At 39.9% G+C, this 19,670-nt stretch overlaps 1 protein-coding gene across 2 annotated transcripts in view; it reads left to right on the forward strand.

Moving 5' to 3' along the window:
- The first annotated feature begins 409 nt into the window (after positions 1–409).
- The window catches only part of tp53i11b (tumor protein p53 inducible protein 11b), a 45,758-nt gene continuing 26,497 nt past the window's right edge, over positions 410–19,670 (forward strand). Inside the window, exons 1-2 of one of the 2 annotated variants that reach the window (XM_074678383.1) lie at positions 413–564; positions 5,243–5,368. The gene's annotated coding sequence lies outside the window, so the exon portion shown is untranslated. Of the gene's footprint in view, positions 565–5,242; positions 5,369–19,670 lie in introns of both variants that reach the window. The other variant, XM_074678384.1, reaches the window with a different exon arrangement.

Here is a 19,670-nt window from a genome sequence, read left to right on the forward strand (position 1 = left end):
GTGCAGGGCTGGCTGCTAAAAATGTCACTTCATACTTTATGAAGGTAACTCCTTGAGCCCAGGATGGAAGACAGATGACCACATGGTTTAATGCCTGCTTGGGCTTGTCACCTCAAGACTGCTGCAAACAACAAAAAAGTAAGAAAGGTTTGGATGATTTATTACCATGTAAACCTGTATTTAACTTGTATTGTAATTTTTTTATATACAGAAATTTAATCTCTACTTATTGTCAATACTTGTATTTACATTAGTTTTGGCAGTTTTATTCAGTATGCTAACACTGCCTGGAAATAAAAATCCAATGTCGACACAACACTCCTCTAAAATGGATTGAAAATAGTCTGGGTAATACGGTACAGACAATCTAATGTGCACCTCAGTGTGAGCGCGGGTTATTACGGTAATTCCAGCTCCTTGGATTGTTTGCTGCTGTTCAGGGTTTGTGAAAGCACGGAACTGTGCGATGTCCCTCCACACTACTCTCTATACTCACGTACAGACACCAATATCGGCAAAGGTACCACTCTGAAGCAAACTCCGGAGACCTCTCTACCTCACGCTGTAAGTTAAACATTTATTATGTGCTTTTAAAACATTTTTACCGCTTTTCCTTCGAACTGCCGCCAATTCCTCAATAAGATTCTTCTACTTGTGTCTTTCAACGTCTAGAGTTAACTGCCGGCTAAAATAGAAGTCTCCTCGCGGCGTTTGTCGAAGACCTTTTTCTATAATTTCTGGAAGTAATTTTTGTTATTTCAACTGTAAGATAAGTTGTTAAATGCAGAAGTGGTTCGAGTTAAAATTCCCTTAAGTGTTGGTCAATGTTTAAAGCCGGTGAAGTGCAGTTTAACGTGGCTGACAGCTCTGTCAAATTCAGCGAAAGACAAACGTTGTCATCCCACTAGTTGCATGATACGATAACCGTTAACAGCGATTTAGTTTATCTGCTACCTAAATGTATGATATCTGGACTGGTACACATCACCCATTAACTGGAGTTATTTAGAAGCAAGGGGGTTACTTCAGTGAGCAACTAGCTATATTTCTACCCTTATTTTAAAAAAACCAAAACAAACAAACAAAAAAACGTTATTTAAAATGGGCTGAAGCCGTAAGTTGACATGCATCCATGCATATTTTTTTTCCAACGATAATAAGTTGGGTAAGTTCAAAATTTTCCTTCAGATAAATGACTAATAATCATAATGAGTGTATCAAAAGTTACAAAATCATAAAACAAACACAGGCTTTATTTTCTAAATGAGTGTGGGCGACTGTGACATGTCATGACATGATCTGGTCTGTCATCGTTACCATCTTGCTCACCAGAGAAATCACCATATGATATTTTAAAATTCATGACGTGAGGACAATTCAATAAATTAATTCTTTATGAAAGGGAATTCAAATTAACAATACACAGACAACAGGTAAAATGAGACAAGATGTCAAAAATAGGGATGTTATAGAGTAAATGGCCACCATTATCCATGCTGGTAGAAGAATTAGCAGTTAACAAATTACTCATCTAATGGTGGTTTGGCCATAGACTGTATAAGAAATGGGCATAGTCTCCATGACATCACCCATCTGTTTCTGAGATAGAATTCTGAAGAATATTGTCAGCAGAGGCCATACTGTAAATGAGGCGGGCTTCAAACCTCTGCTGAGCTGTGCCTCTGATTGGTATGAAGTAATTTTTTTGTACCAGACTGCAAACATGTTTGTTTCTGCTGTGATAATGGCTCGGTTTGGCTTGGTGTGTTTGGGGTTTCTGGTACTTCCGGAGCCAGCTTCAAGTGGACACTCAACAAACTGCAGATTTGATCAGAAAATGAAGTTTTAACTGATAGCATCTGCTTTTACTGGGATAAGTACTCCCCTGAAGCAAAACCAGCATTAGTATGGACGTTAACCTGCCAAAAGGAGGAGCGTTAGCTCTGCTATCCTTAGCTGCACTTAAGCCAACATGGCATCAGTTATCGTCAGATTTAGATTTTTTTAAATAAACTGTGCACAGTTTGGATTGTTTACTAAGTATTTTCTCTCCTTCGGACAAGTGGGTCAGTCTGAATTGAAATTTCTGTTTAAAATTTAAAAAAAAATTGCAGTAAAATTAATGTTTTTATTTTAAGAAAACTAGTCATTTGTCAATATGAGATGGAAAAAGTGATGCGAACAATATACAGAGTGAGGTTAACTCGGGGCTTCCGTACACACACTGTAGGATAGTATTCAGACAGACTGTCCAACCCTGAACTTCGATTATGTATTTTCTCACTTTTTTGTTTTTACATAGAGGTGGTGCCATTTACTTAAAACGTTTTTAAGTGGATAAGCCAGGGCCAAACAACACCATCATGATATTTCAAATAAGACTCAGCCAAAAACAACACATGACTTGATTTCTTGTAGAAAATACTCATGTCCCAGCTGTGTTGAAAAATGTGCTGTAATGTTTATACATGAACGATGGGGGTGTATTTCAGTGTACACAGTTTATATAGAAATGAATCTTTCACAGCTTCCATAACACAGTGTGTTGAAATAACTGCCCGTGAGAGCTTCCTGAGCACCTGACAGTTCAGGTTGGTGTTTGTGTGTCAGGACTTGTCCCAGGTGCAGTTCAGCAATGCTGCGTGCCCTCAGAATATACAGCCATTTGTCAGCTGTAGCTTACTGTTTAGTAGTCTGCAGGGAAACTCTCAGACCTGTTTCTGGAGATTGTTCACTAGATGGCTGAAATATGAGCTTGCTCTCCATCCTCCAACAGCTGAATTGTTGATCATTACAGGGAGTGAGAACAGACCATGAACTGTCTTATTTCCTCAAACCTACACCACTGCTGCTGAGTGCACCCTTGTGCATCAACATGCCCGAGTTTGTAACGCTACAAGTATTTCAACACACAACAAAACCTCGCCTATGATACCGGCTTGGGTCAAGCAGAAGCAAATCACACCAGGAAAGAAGGAACTCGGTGGCTGCTACGTTCCTTCTCTTATCATGTTAGATGCCAGTATGCAGCCTTGCAAATTGCTTATATTCATGAACTGAGCCTTCCTCTTATTGCAGTAGTTGCAGTGTGTCTCTGTGATGGCTTTGAGATCTGGAATCAAAATGTCACTCATCCTAGCTCTGTGGGCGGAGTGGGGGTGTAATTGGTGGGGGGTCACGGGAAAGACAAAACAAGGCTTCCTTTTCTATCCATTGAGCCCACGGTGATGAAGTTTGTAGCCTTGTGGAAAATTAGTTCAATTTATGTGGAGTGGGCCGCATCGGATACTTGTTGAGGACATCACGGCTGTGCACTGATAAGGTATTTCTCTGCTCAGCTGCATCCCCGTCCCCATTAGATATTTCCCTGTTAATACATTAGCACTCTGCTTTCTGCTCAGAAGAGCCTCTTGTAAATGGGTCAGATGTAGCCTCACGATGACCTTTTAGTCAGTTTTCTCTTTCCATGAGCACGTGTGACTGCAGGATACTGTCACCCCAGCCAGCCCGTGCACTGTTTCAGCTTTTGTTGCAAACTCTTCTCACTAATGGCTCTCATGCAAAGTATCTGCACAGCTCACTGTGTGTATTAAAACTACTACCTGTCCGACCAGGAAAAATAACACATACTATTTCTCATAACATTCTCATCAGGGATCACTGACTGCTCAGTTATGATTGATGGAGGTTGTAAAAGTCTAAAAAAACAGATGACAAATGTAGAACTCATGCTCTTTTAATCTTTTGAATGTGTCCCTGTGCTCACCTCCTGCTGGACTGAGATTATAGAGATGTGGTATGACGCTGAAATGCTCCCTGGAGAGTTCAGCTGTACCATATGTAGGTGGTTCGGAGTAGATTTTATAAAGAGGCAGTGATGCAGTAAAAAAACACTGAGTAGTGCAGCCTTGAGCAGTCCCACAGGTCTTTCACTATTGGCATTCTGCACACTGAGCGTCCAGAGCAGATGGTCACCCGGGTTTTGTTTTAACCCTTCAGTAATTGATTAACATTATGGTACAAAGGAACTGCAACAGGAATGGTTTTGAAACTACTTTTTCTTGCTCCATGATCTTTTGTAGAGCTGAAACGATTCCTCGAATTATTTGAGGTACTCGATTACAAAAAATGATCGAGGAATTTTCTCCACCTCGAGGAATCGTTTAATTTCAAAAAAGATCAAAGAGTGGCATTTCAAATAGAGTTGACGCCATATTTAGAGAGTTTTCAGATCCCTCAAGCCACCTCTTTTTCAAAATAGCAACTAGCAACAAATCTAGCTTCTTTTCTGGAGTTTGGAGACTAATATGAAAGCATGTATTGATCTGCATCAGCTGCTTGTATCTCATATCTCATCAGATCGCACGGAGCTTGAAATTTATCACCCAAAGTCACTTGATTTTACACTTGCTTGAAACAAATTTCCATTGAAAAATAACTGCTCTTTAACTTAACAAAACTGTGTTTCATCCGATTACTCGATTAATCGATGGGATTTTCAGTAGAATACTCGAACACTAAAATATTCGATAGCTGCAGCCCTAATCTTTTGATAGGGTACAATCCCAGCTTTTGATATGGATATCATCTCCATACTAGCACTGGTTTGGTAATTCACTCCTAGAATAGCAACAAATATGATTAACCTCAGCAAAATGATGGCGGTCCATATTTGGTTCCATCTTTCTGTCCACTAGCATTCAGTCCATCTCCAGAGACTACAATGCACCCGCAATATTCTTCTACAGCTTTCCTCCCCTCCCATTTAATTTCCTACTGTGCGTTGTTAGACTCAAATAGCCATAGGCTTTGATTGTGACCCCTTAAGCAGATGTGCTTCTGTGTTTTTTCCACTGGACCAGATTAAAGAGAGAAGCTCAGACCATATGTTGCTTTTGCTGTTTTTACGGTGTTAGTGGGCTGTACAACTCATTAATTATGACTCAGAAAAGACAGGAAAGCAATTCCTTTGTTGAGTGGTGACAAACCACAGTTGATTATATTTTTTGTCTGTAGTTGGCCGGTCATTTCCCTCAGGCAGCTCCAGCTGTCTGCATAAATCCAGCAAAACCTCATTTGGATTCGTTATCTCTGAATTGAAATTATAAATGTTTGTCTTCTCAAACACGTAGCCATATCTTTTGTTTCACTTTCTGACACACTCTGCTGCTGTTATTAGTCATCTCTGGTCTTTAGGTCTTATTCACAAGACAAACTTCATTTTGAAACTTTCAATTCTCAGGTCATCCCGAAGTGTCCCCAAAGGATATTTTCAGAGCAAAGTACTGGCTGCACAATCAGAATCTTCTTCTTCAAATCAGGATTAGGAGCGCAGAGATACATCCACATCTGATAGAAGCTACATTCAGTAAGTTAAAAGTGTGTTTTCTGTCTCCAATCACTGACTTGTAAATGTTTGATGTCTGAATCTGCATAAAGTTGCTCAAAATCAGGAATAATTCATACCAGGCTGTGCTGGTCAGCTGTTCAGAAGCCATACTGCTGAGACTGCTGGGTTGTTTGAGGTCTTTATGTATTCATGTTCACAGAGGAGCATTGTGATTGTTTTGGCTGTATATGTGTGCGTGTTGCTGTGCGTGTGTGATTTTTTTTTGGTCTCACATTTCACCCCTTGCCATTTGGACAAAGTCCCCTTTCAGTTTTACTCAGCAGCTCTCGTACACCAGGTCTCACATTTTCAATACTTGCATAGTATGTCTGGTTAAGTGACCCCTGTTTGACCCTTTACTCCATGGAGGACTCGTCCAGTATGATGAAAGAAATGGAAATAATTCAGCTGGTAGATGTTGAGAATCAAGCCAGAAGCTTTAACTCCCTACAGGCTGCTTCTGTCACTGTAAAGCCATCCGTACGTATGTTTCTTAATCCCTCTACTAAAGGCCTTCCATCCTTCAGTGATAAGCTGAAGCTGGAGGATTTAGAGTTTTTCTTTGATTGAATGTTTGCAGACTGTCTTGTTTCAGGTTTACCAGTGCTTGTTAAAAACAGGTGTGCTAAGCTGACAAAGACCAAAACCAGAAGTTTGTATCAAATGTGTTTGAAAGAGACATTCAGCAGAGGCTTTGGTTGTCAGCAAAATAGATGTCCCTGCTCCAAACTGGCAGCCTTTTATTCAACAATGTCCGCTGAGTGATTTAAAGCTAAAGATGGCAATCTCATTCCTGTGACGCAGTGAAGAAATAGTTGTGGCTTGAGCTGTGGATATCTCGTATAATCAAGCACTGAGACCCTTTTTGGGCCAAATGCAGTCATTTTAACCTTTTAAGATCCAGCGTCCACATATGTGGACAGTACATTTCTGCCTCTCAGACCCATGATACTTCATTTTTTTAAACTTTGACCGATTAGCCACTTTCAGGGACACTGCCCACTTTGTCTTTTGGTTAAATCACAAAATTACACCCATTACTTATCCCAAATAGCAAGGTGAATTAAAAAATACACACCAGACAAAAGCTTGGGTCTTAAGAGTTTAATACAAGTAGTGCTCTTAAAGAAGTCCTCTGCAAAGTTTTTTTGTACAGAACAATGCATCTGCTTAGCTCACCAAGATATTCATTACCCGCCATCATTAAAGATGCTATGAGGAGGTTCTGTTTTAATTGGACCGCTTCGCCTCCTTCTGGACTGGAGTCTCACGCAATAGTTAAAGTAAATTGCTTTTAGTGAGGTGTGTGTTTTTTTCGGAATTAAAGGGAGATCAGGTCAAAACAGATTTCCTTTGTTCAAGACAACTTTTTGCTGGATATGACGCCCTGAGGTAAGGTGTTATCAAGTACAGTTATGTAGCAATAGGGTTTGAAACCTGACATCAAGCCAACGCTGTAGTAGGTGGCTACATGTAGTGCTATCGGCAGCCCGGTGCCGGGACGTATCTGTAGGCTAACGTGACAACAAGAAAACACTGTCAGTTTGTAAGTAGTTTAGTAGCTGTCTATATTTAGCGCAGCGGCAGCCTGGTGGTCTAAGACAAGTCTGTAATGTGTAACGTTAGCGAATCCTGGTTAGCTATGTCCTGGTTAGCAAGTCATCTACCAAGCAGAGCTAACGCAAGCTCACTCTTAATTTTATTGATAGACTCTTAAATTTGAACAGACCATGCAGAATAACTGCTGCATGTGGGTTGGAGTGAACACACCCATCACTCTCCTGTTTAGCTTTCTCCTGCTCTTCTGTCCGTTTTCTGTCTGATGCTTAGGCCCCTGTGTCCACCATCACTACAAAACTAATTACAATCGTTTTCTGCAGAGAAAAACACAGATCTCTCTTCTGACCCCTAAACATGTTACCTGCAATGTTGGTGCTAATAATCAGACGTATATCTAGAAAGGAAACTTCGGCAAGATCACTTAGAAACTCCTCATAGCCCCTTTAAGATGTGTATTTTTTCTTAACATACGAGTGAGCTACATCTCAAAATAAAGTCTGTATCTTTAATTATAATTTTCAAGGTTTCCCCGTCATAGTGCTGTATTTTGACTACTCCAATCAATCTTGGTATTCTGCAAAGTCTGAGCCATGCTGTTCTAATACAACATGTCTCTCCTCATTATATCCACTCTAACACAATCTAACACAACCCCTCTGCTGGACTTCCTCATGTTTAATTGTGTTTTGTTGATAGCAGGCAGCTTGATTTGAATTTCTCAAAAAAGTTTTCTTCCCCCTCCAAACCTGCTTCATCAAATTACATATAAGAAGTCACGCTGCATATCTCCTAAAGGACGGGACATATTCAGTGCAAATGTATGCTAATGCATGCTAACAAGCGAGCCCCCTTGATGTGTGAAATGATAGAAAGCCAGGATGAAATATAACTCATCTTTTAAAGGCCTTCGACACATGTGAGGCCTACAGTCTGAGCTTTGCTCTCACTTTGTGTTTATGGTTGCGTTGTCTGACTCTGTGCTGATGCTCCAGCTCTTCTGGGTACAGAAGCTACAGCTTTGTCATGGTTGACAATACCAGTTGTGTCATGAAGTTATAGTTGAAACATGACTCACATTTTACACATTCTTTACATTCCAGTATCGCTGAACAACACCTCCAGACACTGTTCGCTTCTTCATGCCATACCATAAGCTGTAACTACTCTGTTATAACTAGAGCTGTGGGATATAAATCATGTTCAGGAAACTGGTTCTGCAGAAAATCAATGACATCAAGCTACACAAAACTCATATCTGGAATCCAGCTGGGTTTTGTAAATCAAATCACTTGTTGCATGAAAAAACATAATAAAGTTGATAATACAGCTGCATTTCCAGCCAAAAGATTCTAAACTTGCCATCATCATGAGTCTAAACATGGGAAGTTTTACTAAAAGCAGCCAAAAGAGGAGGAAAAATATGAATTTAAACACTACATAATGTAAGGGAGGAGAATATAAACCCTTTGTGCATCAAATTCAACAAGTATTTCTTTGATGGGGACCTGTGCTTGTTTTGACTAAAATAACCCAAAGATGGAGTCACCTCTTCCTTTCTGAAAAGTAAAATTTCCCTCCAATTCGATAAGATTCATGCTTGTCCCAAGGGGACAAACAGACGCTAATGTGATCACAAGACAAGTGCAACCTTTGTCCAACCTTTATTAGTTGTCCACTTCATCATGCTGGGACATCGGCCATCCTGTTCGAGCATCGATTTGCCACCGGCAAAGGCTGATTCCCTCATTTGTTTCTGTGTAAACTCAGCTGAGCCCTCATGGCATTTGTGGTGCTCCGTGAAAACCTGATCGGCAAGCTGAGTGAGTGTTTTTTTACGTGTGCAAAGAGACAGCTTTTACTGAAATTAAGCTGGTTCAACGAAACAGACTGACTCAGATGTTCCAGATTAAAAGGGAAAGTTTGAATGTAAGATGAAAAAGGAATAACAGGAACTTGGAAAGAACACATTTTCACTGACCTCCGCCTTCACGCGGATTAATTATTTCTAAATGAGAAGTGATCTAATTGGATTTCAGTCTGATTTTGCCAATATAAACCATTAAACAAATTCCAGAAACTGTTGAAGTCATGAATCAGTCAAATTCGACTCGAGCACAGCAGTAAAAGCTGCACACACATGGCCAGGTGGGGTTCAGAGTCATGATTGAAGAGTCAAAGCTCTTTGAGGAAGATGTTCTGCTGCAAGCTGGGGTCCAGGCTAAACCAGAACCCATTGACAAACAAAGGCTTTATTTTTAGGCTGGTCTGCCTACAGAAAAGTGGGCTGCTTCTGTCAGTGCTTTGGAGCTGCAGTCCACTTCCTGAAAGAGGACATAACATGCACAAAAGAGATGTAATGACTTCTCCAGGGAAATGACAGGAATCTTGTTGCCTGTCATCAGTTCATTCCTTGCCTGCTGTTAGTCTAGTTATTTAACAAGCTGATGCCTAATGACGTGCTTTCTAACAGTGCCCAGTAACTCATTCATTTCTATCCCTTTGTGTTTTGTTCAGACCAGAAGAAAAAGACTTTGGGGAGCTTTTTTGCATGCAGTGTGTCAAGTATTGATTTTCTGTCACATAGAACCTTTATTATTTGCGCTCTGTCTACCGTGTTCGAGAATGATGGACAAACCAATCTCACAGTCTGAATTGTAACAAGATTGGTATGTGCCCGTGGTGGTATAGGCGCAGTAGCTATGTGTTTTGTGCTGTTTGTGGAAGATGTTCTGCTTACAAATAGGAGAATTGATTCAGGTGTTTCTGTCATGGCTTCAGAGCTGAGTTACACAGAGACGATGACAGGCTGGAGAAACGCTGAAATTTGGTTTCATGTTCCAGGGGACGGCTCTGAGCTGAGAGACAGATAGTCTCAGTAGAATAGGGCTGATGGGGAAAACACAGCATTCTGACCAACAGCGATGAGTTTATGTGAAGTACAGTTTGTTCTTAGGGGAAATTAATTCAATATAAGCTCGGAGTCTCTCAAAATTAGCCAAATGACTTGGCAGCATCTGCAGTAAACTGTTGCCTAGCTCACATTGTGTTTCTCATTAAAGGGGCACTTCAGAAATAACCAAAATATTCCTCACAGATTGTGAAGGTGATCAGATTCTTAGCATGTCTTTGTTTAAACAGAGGATGCATTATTGATGAAGGAAAAGGTTGTTTGAGGTACCTGTAAGCACCAAAACACTGCACCGCTGTTTATAATACAATGAGATGAGACTTAAACCCCCACCTTCTTACCTATGCATATGCTGCCCTCTGACTCATCACAGCAGTCCCACTTGGTCCCTTTTATCTTGAAGGCTGTGCACAGCATGCAGCTCGCTGCTTGGCAAGTCTTCTTTAATTTCCATTTACAAAATAAAAAGATTTAGACTGTTTTAAATTTAGCCATGTTGTACGCTGTTATTTTAGTATGTTTTGACAACCAATAAAAAAGGGTTGACACATGTTTATCTTGCCTAAAATAAGACATGGAAAAAATGGTTTCCAGTTGGCACCAAGACTCAGGAATTGTTTCAGCAGTGACATCAACATTTTCAACCGATAACTCGAGCTATTTTCAAGTACTGAGGCAGATATTCTCTAAAAATGACACTGAGCAACGCTTTAAGAAGTAGAAAGAAGACCGACATCAGTGCTGCTGATTCAGAAGTGATTCAGATTGGCAGTTATCTGACGTGGAGTGATCGAGAGGAACAAGAAAGCAGTGATTTCATGATCAGGTAGGACAAAAGGGGCAGTGTGATCCTGTATGATGGTAAAGGCCTGTCATTTACTCAGATATTGTTTTTTTAAATCTCTTTTAAAAACACATTCTTATGGATGCGCTTTTACTGGAGAGTTTTAATCCTCCAATTAGGTAGTTCTGATTAGATTTAATTTTTAGAATAAAATACAACAGAATTTCCTTTATAGTAAATCTCTTATTGTTTCAGATCTCTTCATCTTTTGTTGGTTTTATTTTTCTGAATTTTTCATTCCAATTATATGATGATGATTTTTAAACACGGCTTTATTTTCTGTTAACTTCGGGGTATTTATTCTTCTGACATTTCTCTTTGATTCCTCCTTTACTTCCTTTACTTTTGAAAAGTGCTATACAAATAAAAGTTTATCGTTATTGTACTTTGGTTTCGCATGACGTCACAGCACTCTCGGCCCCATCCTTAGGACCAACTTAGGATCAGAAGGGCTATTTAATATGGAGAAGTAAATAGATGTAAAATTAAGGCAAAAGATCTGTAACTTTAATACTTTGAGTCACATTTTCTCTGACTTGGGTCTGTGAATTTTTTCAAAGCAGGAGATCAGAAGAGCAGCTTGCTGTACTAAGATTAAGATTGTGGAGCATCTTAAGCTAAACTTTACAGGTTTCAAAAGTAGCTCAGCATCCAGTCTCTTAGCAGATCCGCGTCACATTTTCATGAATATCAGCATTTTAAGCAATGGTTTGTCCTCAGCTGTCACTTCACAAGATGATCCACATCCCTCAGCTTCCACGGCTTAATCTGAGCTAGTTATTACGACTTCTTTCACATTATACCAAAATTACTCTTTAATTTTTTACCTGTTCCTGTTTTGTTTTCATGTATTAATAACTTTTTTTTTTTAATTTCAATTTTTTATCCATAATTTAGCCAGAATCCTCAGTTTCTCTGTTTCTGACACGTGTACACCTGGTAGCTTACCTTCCCTGTGCTCAAGAAAAGCTTGCTTATTTAGTATGTTAAACTTTAAGATCATAAACCCATCGTGAAGTAGAGTGGCAAGTCAGCTTTGGTGCTCGTGCTTTACAAAAGGATAATGCCTGTTACTAGGAGAGAGATAAAATTCACATTGTGTGTTTTCCAGCAGACTTTAGTGAAGTCACTGAGGCTCTGAAGTTTGATGTTTACGATTTATTTGAATAAGATTTCTTTCTGTCAGCAAAAAGATGAGTGATTTTTGTCGGACCAGCAGTTTTACCCCATGGACTTAATGGAGCCAGAAGGCCAGCTGATAGTGCTATGGTCCAAACGATGGCAGCCACAACAAAAACTAATTCTTCTGTCTCCAGTGGGCTGCAGTGGCTAGCACAGTTACCCCACAGCAAGGTTTTCCTGGTTTGATTCCTAGACTGCAAAGGTTCCTTTCTCTGTGGAGTCTGAATACCCACCCCTCCCCCAGCTTCCTCTTCTCACAGTCCAAAATCATCAGGTTATTGGTTGTTATGCATTGCCTGAAAGTGTGAGTGGGTGTATGAATGATTGTTTGCCCTTTGATGAACCTGCAACCTGTCCAGGAAGTGCCCCGCCTCTTGCCCAAACACAGCTGAGACACATTCCCTCCCTCATGCCCCTCATGTGACCCCGAAGACAATAATCGGTTAAAATAATGGATGTACGGACGTCTCTCCAGTCATTAAAGTAAAAATTAAACTCTATAATGTCCCAGTTGATTGAGCTGCCCCAGCCAAAGTCATTACTCTGTTAGTTGCTTGTAAAGTTTTATGGAAATAGCACCTCCATTCTGATTGCCGTCCTGCTTGTTTGGATAGTCTCTTTATTGCTTTCACAGTGTGAGCTGGAGAACAAGTGATTTGTCACTTTGGCCAGCTGGCAAATGAAAAGTCAATGTCATTACTCTTGTTGTTTTTGCAACACAGCTTAGAAGCTTAGTCAGAGTTTAAAATAAATAAAAAAGGAAACTGTTTAAGGAGGAATCCAGAGTCATGTCAGAAAGACCGGTCCCTTTCAACCCTCACTGCAGTCACTGGTACTCACCAGCTCCCATAAACACGTCTACATTGTCGGCTGTCACTGAAGAGCCCCTCGGGAGGACTCATTTACATTTTATAGGCAGTAAAAGTGTGTTTATTGCTATGCCAACATATGCTTACATATGTGCATCCATTAACACAATCGTGTCAGGAATGATGAGCTTATGATCACACAGCGAGCTCTGGTTTTTATGTTTAGGAAGAAGAAAGAAGAAGCAGAAGATGGATTTGCAAACCTATAATCAAATAAACCGCAAGATATAATTTTGGAAGTTTTAGGGATCTTGGTTTGACCTTTACCAAGCAATTATCAGGACCAATCCTTGGAGACACAGATTGAGCCCTCAAATGAGTGCCCTTCGTCATCCAGCAGGGCTGCCTAGCAACCAGGTAGCGCTTCAGCAAGCGAGACGAGCTGGGGAAGGAGCAAGGAGGGAGTCAGTAGAAGGCTTAAAATAGTCATATTGAGAAACCTCAGCGATCAATCCTTTCTGCAGTTTAGATAGTTTAATTTGATGCAGATTAATAAAACAAGTTGTTTTCTAAGCTTTAAGTCATCCAAAGGGAGACCAGATAAACGTCTTCAGCTCTATGTGTTTTTCTGGGAACAAAACAACATGTCTGTTATCCCAGAAATTTCAGATAATGGGACTTGAATTCCACTTCTTTGGCACAATGTTCAACAGCATAATGTGAGCAGAAGAACGAGGGGGGAGTCCAAGAAATAAAAGAGAAAGTGATAGACTGGAGGAGGAAAAATGTAGAAGTGCTTTCCCTAGTTAACGACTACATTTTTCTTGTGCTCCAAGAGTCACAAATGTTGTTAGGTTTTGAGTTAAACATCTCAGAAGCAGATTTACCAATCTCTTATTGGCTTCAGGATTTATATCCCATAATGCCCTCTCAGTGGCCCTCTTTTGTCAATCTTGCGTGGGAATTGGTTCAGATCTGGGTGTAAAAATGAGCTTACAGCAATGTTCATGTGTGATTTAAGAAACGTGCGTACGAGGACCAATCACGGCGTATGCCTGAACAAGTGTTGATAAATGTGGCGACTGTTAACAATCATATTTGAATAAAATGCACCTAAATATTCAAAGTTCAGCTGACTGAACCCACAGAATTTACAACATGGAGGGACGCATTATGGGAAAAAGGGAACTCCTCCATGCTGGAGATCGACAACCCCATAGCAGAGGTAGAGAGAAATGACGCTGTGTTGTTTGGCAGCCGGAAAAGTGGCGTTAGAGTGAGTCTGAAAAAACTTGTTTGCCGGGAAATCGCTGCAGCTGTCAGCAGGGTGGACGTGACAAACCAAACGACAACAGAGTTTTCAATATTTAATTTACACATCCTTTGTTTGTACCCTAATTAATTAATCCCATATCTGACTATCAAAAGCCACAATATCATTAATTATTTTTCCGTTCAGGTCCAGAAACGTTAAGAGTTGGCTTTTAAAAATGTGTCTGAGCTCTGAAAGAAGCTGCAGACTCCAGCCTGAACCTGTTACAGACTGAAGAGGGAGTGGAGCTGAAGTGTGTCGATAGTGCGCAACTACGCACAGATAGACCAGAGTTTAATGATTATTTTTACCACAAGATGACCAGGTTGTTTGTGATCCCATGTAAATCAACATCTTTTGTTATGAAAAAGTCAATTTTTTGCACACAGTTTATTATTATATGATAATATTGTGAGGAGTGAAATAATCATCTTCACAGTAAATCCTGTAATCTTTACAGCTTCCTTAAAAAAACCCACGCCAAAAGTTTGATTCAGTGTCCTCTGAATGTTCTCTGCAGAGACTTTATCATGGAAATGGGAGTGTATTAAAAACTGTTAACAGCATCTCTATTTTTTTCTACCTTTTCTTTTTTTTTTTGAAGGAAATCATTAAAGGAAACACATTTTTTATATCGAGAAATCAGCTGACAGCTGGCACTGCTGCTCTTTCATAGCAATGTATTTTATAGATTGACGAAAGAAGAGTGATATGTTAGAAACATTCTTGGTGTCATATCTAATTCAACGATCTAAATATTGATCTAAGAACATCAGTTTTTCTGTCTGGAAGTGTTTAGTATTCATTTGATCGAATAATTCTTCTCCACAGACAGCTGCACCTTGCTGCCCACTGACATGACACTTGCGTACACTTTCTCAAACCTGGCGTGGAATTTGAGTGTACCTGACGCCCACGTTTAGATTGATAAATGCCTATCTGTGTGTGGAAAGGGACGTACACCCATTTTCAGGCGTACGCACATTTGATAAATGTGTCTATTAAGATCTTTGTCAGTATGTTCAGGGGCAAGGTTATCTTTCTATGTTTGCAAACCTGAAGGTAGAGTAAGACCTCCAACATTTTCATCCTGTTTCTACTTTCCCTAGCTTCACAAAAGCAAACTGTTTGGAGTTTACAGCCAAAAATTGCCCATTATCATCTGTTTTCCACTTACCACGAGAACAATGATAGAAGAAAAAAGTCTTCAACCACAGCTGTGTTGTCAAAATGTCACCGTAACTACTCATTATTCATCGTAATCCACCCATTAAACAGCTCCACTCTCTCACCAGATGCACTTGTTGATACAAACAGCCCCTAACCATAATAATTCTCCACGGCAAAATTCATTCATTCATTCACAGCACCTTAAAAGGCGCCTTTGTGGCAGAGATACTGTGCTCTTTTTAAGGCTGTGAAAGCATCATTTAGACTCTAAACCACAAAGCATTTTAGCACTTAACCACAACGTGGACCTTAATTCACAAAGTGCTGTGGTACCTTTTTCACTGCGAGGATGTTTCATGGTAAAGGGTCTGCTGGGCACACTTGTATCGCCTAAAATTCTCCTCTTAATATGTCAGCAGTCTTGAGGAGAAAATAATTGGCTGTGCGGTGATTTATCCACTAATAAGCATTTGTTGTGCGTCATCAAAGCCTGCCTCAGTGGATCATTTAATTAGTCTTGGCTTAAAGTTACCCTGGAAAACAAGCATTTGACACTTGGCATTTCCAGTTACCTGTGAGCCCTTAATGGAACCAGAGCCTTCATTTTTCCTGTAGCTCTTCAAATAGTGTGCATGCAGCACAGTTAACCATCAGTTGTGGCTGTGCACACCTACAAACTGATATCAAGCAGGATTCCTTGTAAGGAGGGAAGGTTGGTTTAGCCTTAGTTACCAATACACAGGGAACATTTATTTTTTTATGTAGTTTGATGAAACTTGGCTATTTAAAAGCCTGTTTTGCAACTGATGCCGTCACAATAACAAAACTAACTCGACCGGGTTTCTTAGCTCCTATGCAATTATAGCTCATCACATTTCAAAATCATAGCTGCAGAGATGAGTACACCAGTAATAAGCTTTACTCACTGTGCAAACTACAAAAACAGTAATTATACAGAAATGGTAATAATCAGTGTTTGGCTGTTTGTCACAGCAGCATGTGACATTACCACAGAGCGAGCTGTGATGCTTCACGCTAGCTTGTTAGTATCTGTGTCTGAAGGCAGGACCTCTTTTCTGGTCATTTTCTCTCCATGTGGGCTGGATCCCCCTCTGAGATGCGATGGTTTCTCTCCTTAGAGGAGATCATTTACCTCCCAGCTGCTCGTACACTCCAAGTGTCAGCTCTGCTTTACCTCACCACATCTTTATTGCCTCGGCGTGGGCTTCACAGTGAGCCTGCCATGTCAAGATGGCTCCAGAGACAGAAACAGAATTCATCACTGGCAGGTTTCAGTGACTTCATAGTACAAGACCCCCTCCCCACCTCCAAGCCTCATGGATCCCTGTGTAACACATGCTTAAAATAAACCACCTGTCTTAGAGCTCACCGTTATATCTAACATTGAGTCAAACTGCAGTCCCTCACTTTTGTTTTGGTGAAAACCTTCAACACCATATTTTTTTGTTCCATCAATGAAGTTTGACTAGCCGGGAATGTTTAGTTTAATTTTAAGATATTAACTCAATCTCTTTGAATAAAGAAAGTGCTCTGACTGTTTGTTTCTCCAGCATGGGGCTTCTAATAGAGAGTGTTGCTTTCTTTGTTATTGGTCGTCTTAATGTTTCAAGGCTTATGGTTTGGGCTGATATGCAGTGGAATCCCTGATGTCTCTTATTTCTGACTAGGGATGCACGTTATTGGATTTTTTTGCCTATATCCTATATCCCGATATTTACTACCTCATTTAGCCGATACAGATGTTTTTTCTGCACTCATTATTGCAGAGATCATCAACTGTCTTTTCTATTGGAAGTAGCATATAGTAATATGGTGCATACTCTTATCACATTTGTTATGTAATATTCATTTCTTGTGCAAAACAGGAAAAATATATGCTTGAAACTTAATATTTATTTATGACGATTGCTTTCAAACATGGTAATTCAAAAAGATAAATCATTCTTGAAAGCTGGATGATGCTGTTCCTGAGAAAATCAGAACATTACTCACAAACAGGGCAAATCTGGCTAATTTTGTAATTAAAAGTCAGTAAACATAACCTCTGTTCATGGGGAACATATGAGAAGTGCAACCGTACAGCAATTAAACGCAAAATTAAATAAATTTGTTTTCTTTGGTGCCTAATGTAATAATAATGTGCCTAAAGTAGTCTGACACATATACCTTAAAGACTGCTGCTTAAATTCAAATTTAACTTAAAGCAGGAGCCAGATATGGAACCACTCAGTCTGGACTGTGCAAACAAAACCACAAAAACTTCAAAAAATATCTGCAGCTTCAGCCCATCATTTGATTTATTTATTATAATTTAGGGTGTTGACCGATATCCAATATTTTATTTTTAAGCCAAGATCAGCAGATAAGGATAATGTGCTGATGAGTATGGGTATTACACATTTGAAATGATACGGTACCAATGCATCACCTGGCAATCAGTACTGGTGTTCAACGGTACCAATTTTTACTACTTTTTTGTGTTTATATGGCAAAAAATGTCAATTTGTTTAATAAGAATATATATATATTTTTTCAATTTAAAATGTTTATTCTTCAATAAATAACCTTGCAATGCTGTGTTCATGTCCAGCATGGAAAATTGCCTGCTCTTCCACATCCTCACAGTCACAAGGATAGGTTCAGGTACCTAAATATGATACCTTTTGATTTTATATGAATTGGTACCTGGTACTTTTGACAGAATTTGGTTGGTATCTATAAAGGACCTAATTCGGTACCCATCCCTACGTGCCGATCATATCGTGCATCTCTGTTTCTGACACCTTCTGTTGTTGGTGAAGGTGAAGGTGAACACAACAATGGCAAACACCAGCATGCAGAAATAAGGTATTACACTTTTTCTTATTCATAGTTATGCTGTGAGGATGAGGAGGAGGAGGAAAGTCACTGCCTCCACTGAGACCAAAATGGAAACTGTCATTTTTCACAGTCTTAACATCTGACATTACTAAGCAGTTTGTGGAACTGTAACATAGATACAAAGAGCTAACATCTCTGGTTAATATCCATCCTTTTCAAGTAAGGGTTCTTTCTTGAATCCTGCTCTAACAAATACCGAAGTAACGGTCCATGACTGTCACAATGGCCTCAGAATGTCTCTTTGGTGTGTAATTAGGTCTCCCTTCAGATCCTCAGCCACCACAGGGACAGTGTTACATAATCACCCTGGAGTAAGTCAACCAACCAGGGGGTAATTTCCCTTTCTTCAGTCTGACGTAATAAGCGAATATTAGACAGGGAAATTCCAAATCCCAGGCATGCTTAGAACTACTTTATTCTGTGGTGAGTGTCCCCAGAAGATTGACGAGTATTAATCTGATTGACTCATCACAGTAATCCAGTGATAGTCATTGAGAGTTCTCACACTGGGCAGGGATTCTTTGCCTTGGCAGTTGTCTTTTGTTCAACACCAGCTGTCTGTGTGTTCACCTCTACAGAGTTGCTATGCGTAACCTCAAACACATCCTGGTTTGGATGTAATGTCTATTATGGGACAGACTTACACACTACTAATGTTTCAGACATTCATACAGTTCAAACTGGAGTCAAATTCCTTGTATTCTTGAAGATACTAGACAAATAAAGGCTATTCTAAAAACTGAGCAGAAAACACAGTGGGACCAGAGAAAAAAAAATCTGCCCTAAAATGCTTTTCCTTTTGCTCTCTGTTTGTGAGATACATTCACCAGAACATTTTTTTACAACATCATCAGCTATACCATGATGTACCAACACTTTAAGTGTCCGGGTATCATAACAACACAGGTGTCAACACCTTATAAAAGCCTGACTGTGGTTTAATTGACTACTCTTAGCAGCGCTTAGTTGGAGCTGTAATGACTTTGCTGAAGTGAAAATGAGGTCTCACTCCTCCCTCTGTGTCTTAATTAGCTCTTAATGCACAGAAGTACACAGTAAAAGCCTTTCACCAGCACATCTTTTCATTATGTGTTGTTCATCGTTGTAATTCTGTCCTGTTTCAAGGAACTGAATTACAGGACAATGACAAAGGCATACAAGTCAGTAGAATGACTTGAATAGTTGAAATCATGCAGGGATTCAGACCCTGGATTCTCCAATCAGTCTGATGTTATTGAATGTAAAGAGCTTTGGGCTGAGAACAGACCTTAAATGTAGAAATACTGTAATGGCACACCATGCTTTTTTAATGCCGCCCTTTAACAGTCCCGGTGCTGTACACCACACTAATCCATCCAAAGACAAATTGGTAGGCATTTCCTGGAGGCGGTGGAAGTGAATCATTTTATCACCATTGAGTAGCTATCTGAGGTTGTTGTGGAAATGCCAAAGACTGCACTTCAAAAAGGAGTCTTCCAGTAAAGCAAATCCACTTGCTGCAGGGCACAGACAGTCACATTGACTTACATTGAGGAAAAACTCAAGCATTGGTATTCCCCGCCCATTGAATTAGCTCATACACAATCAGCGTTAGT

The sequence above is a fragment of the Halichoeres trimaculatus genome, unplaced genomic scaffold (genome assembly GCF_033239565.1).
Source record: "Halichoeres trimaculatus isolate MK-OKI-2021-1 unplaced genomic scaffold, fHalTri1.1 fHalTri1_scaffold_10, whole genome shotgun sequence".
NCBI lineage: Eukaryota > Metazoa > Chordata > Actinopteri > Labriformes > Labridae > Halichoeres > Halichoeres trimaculatus.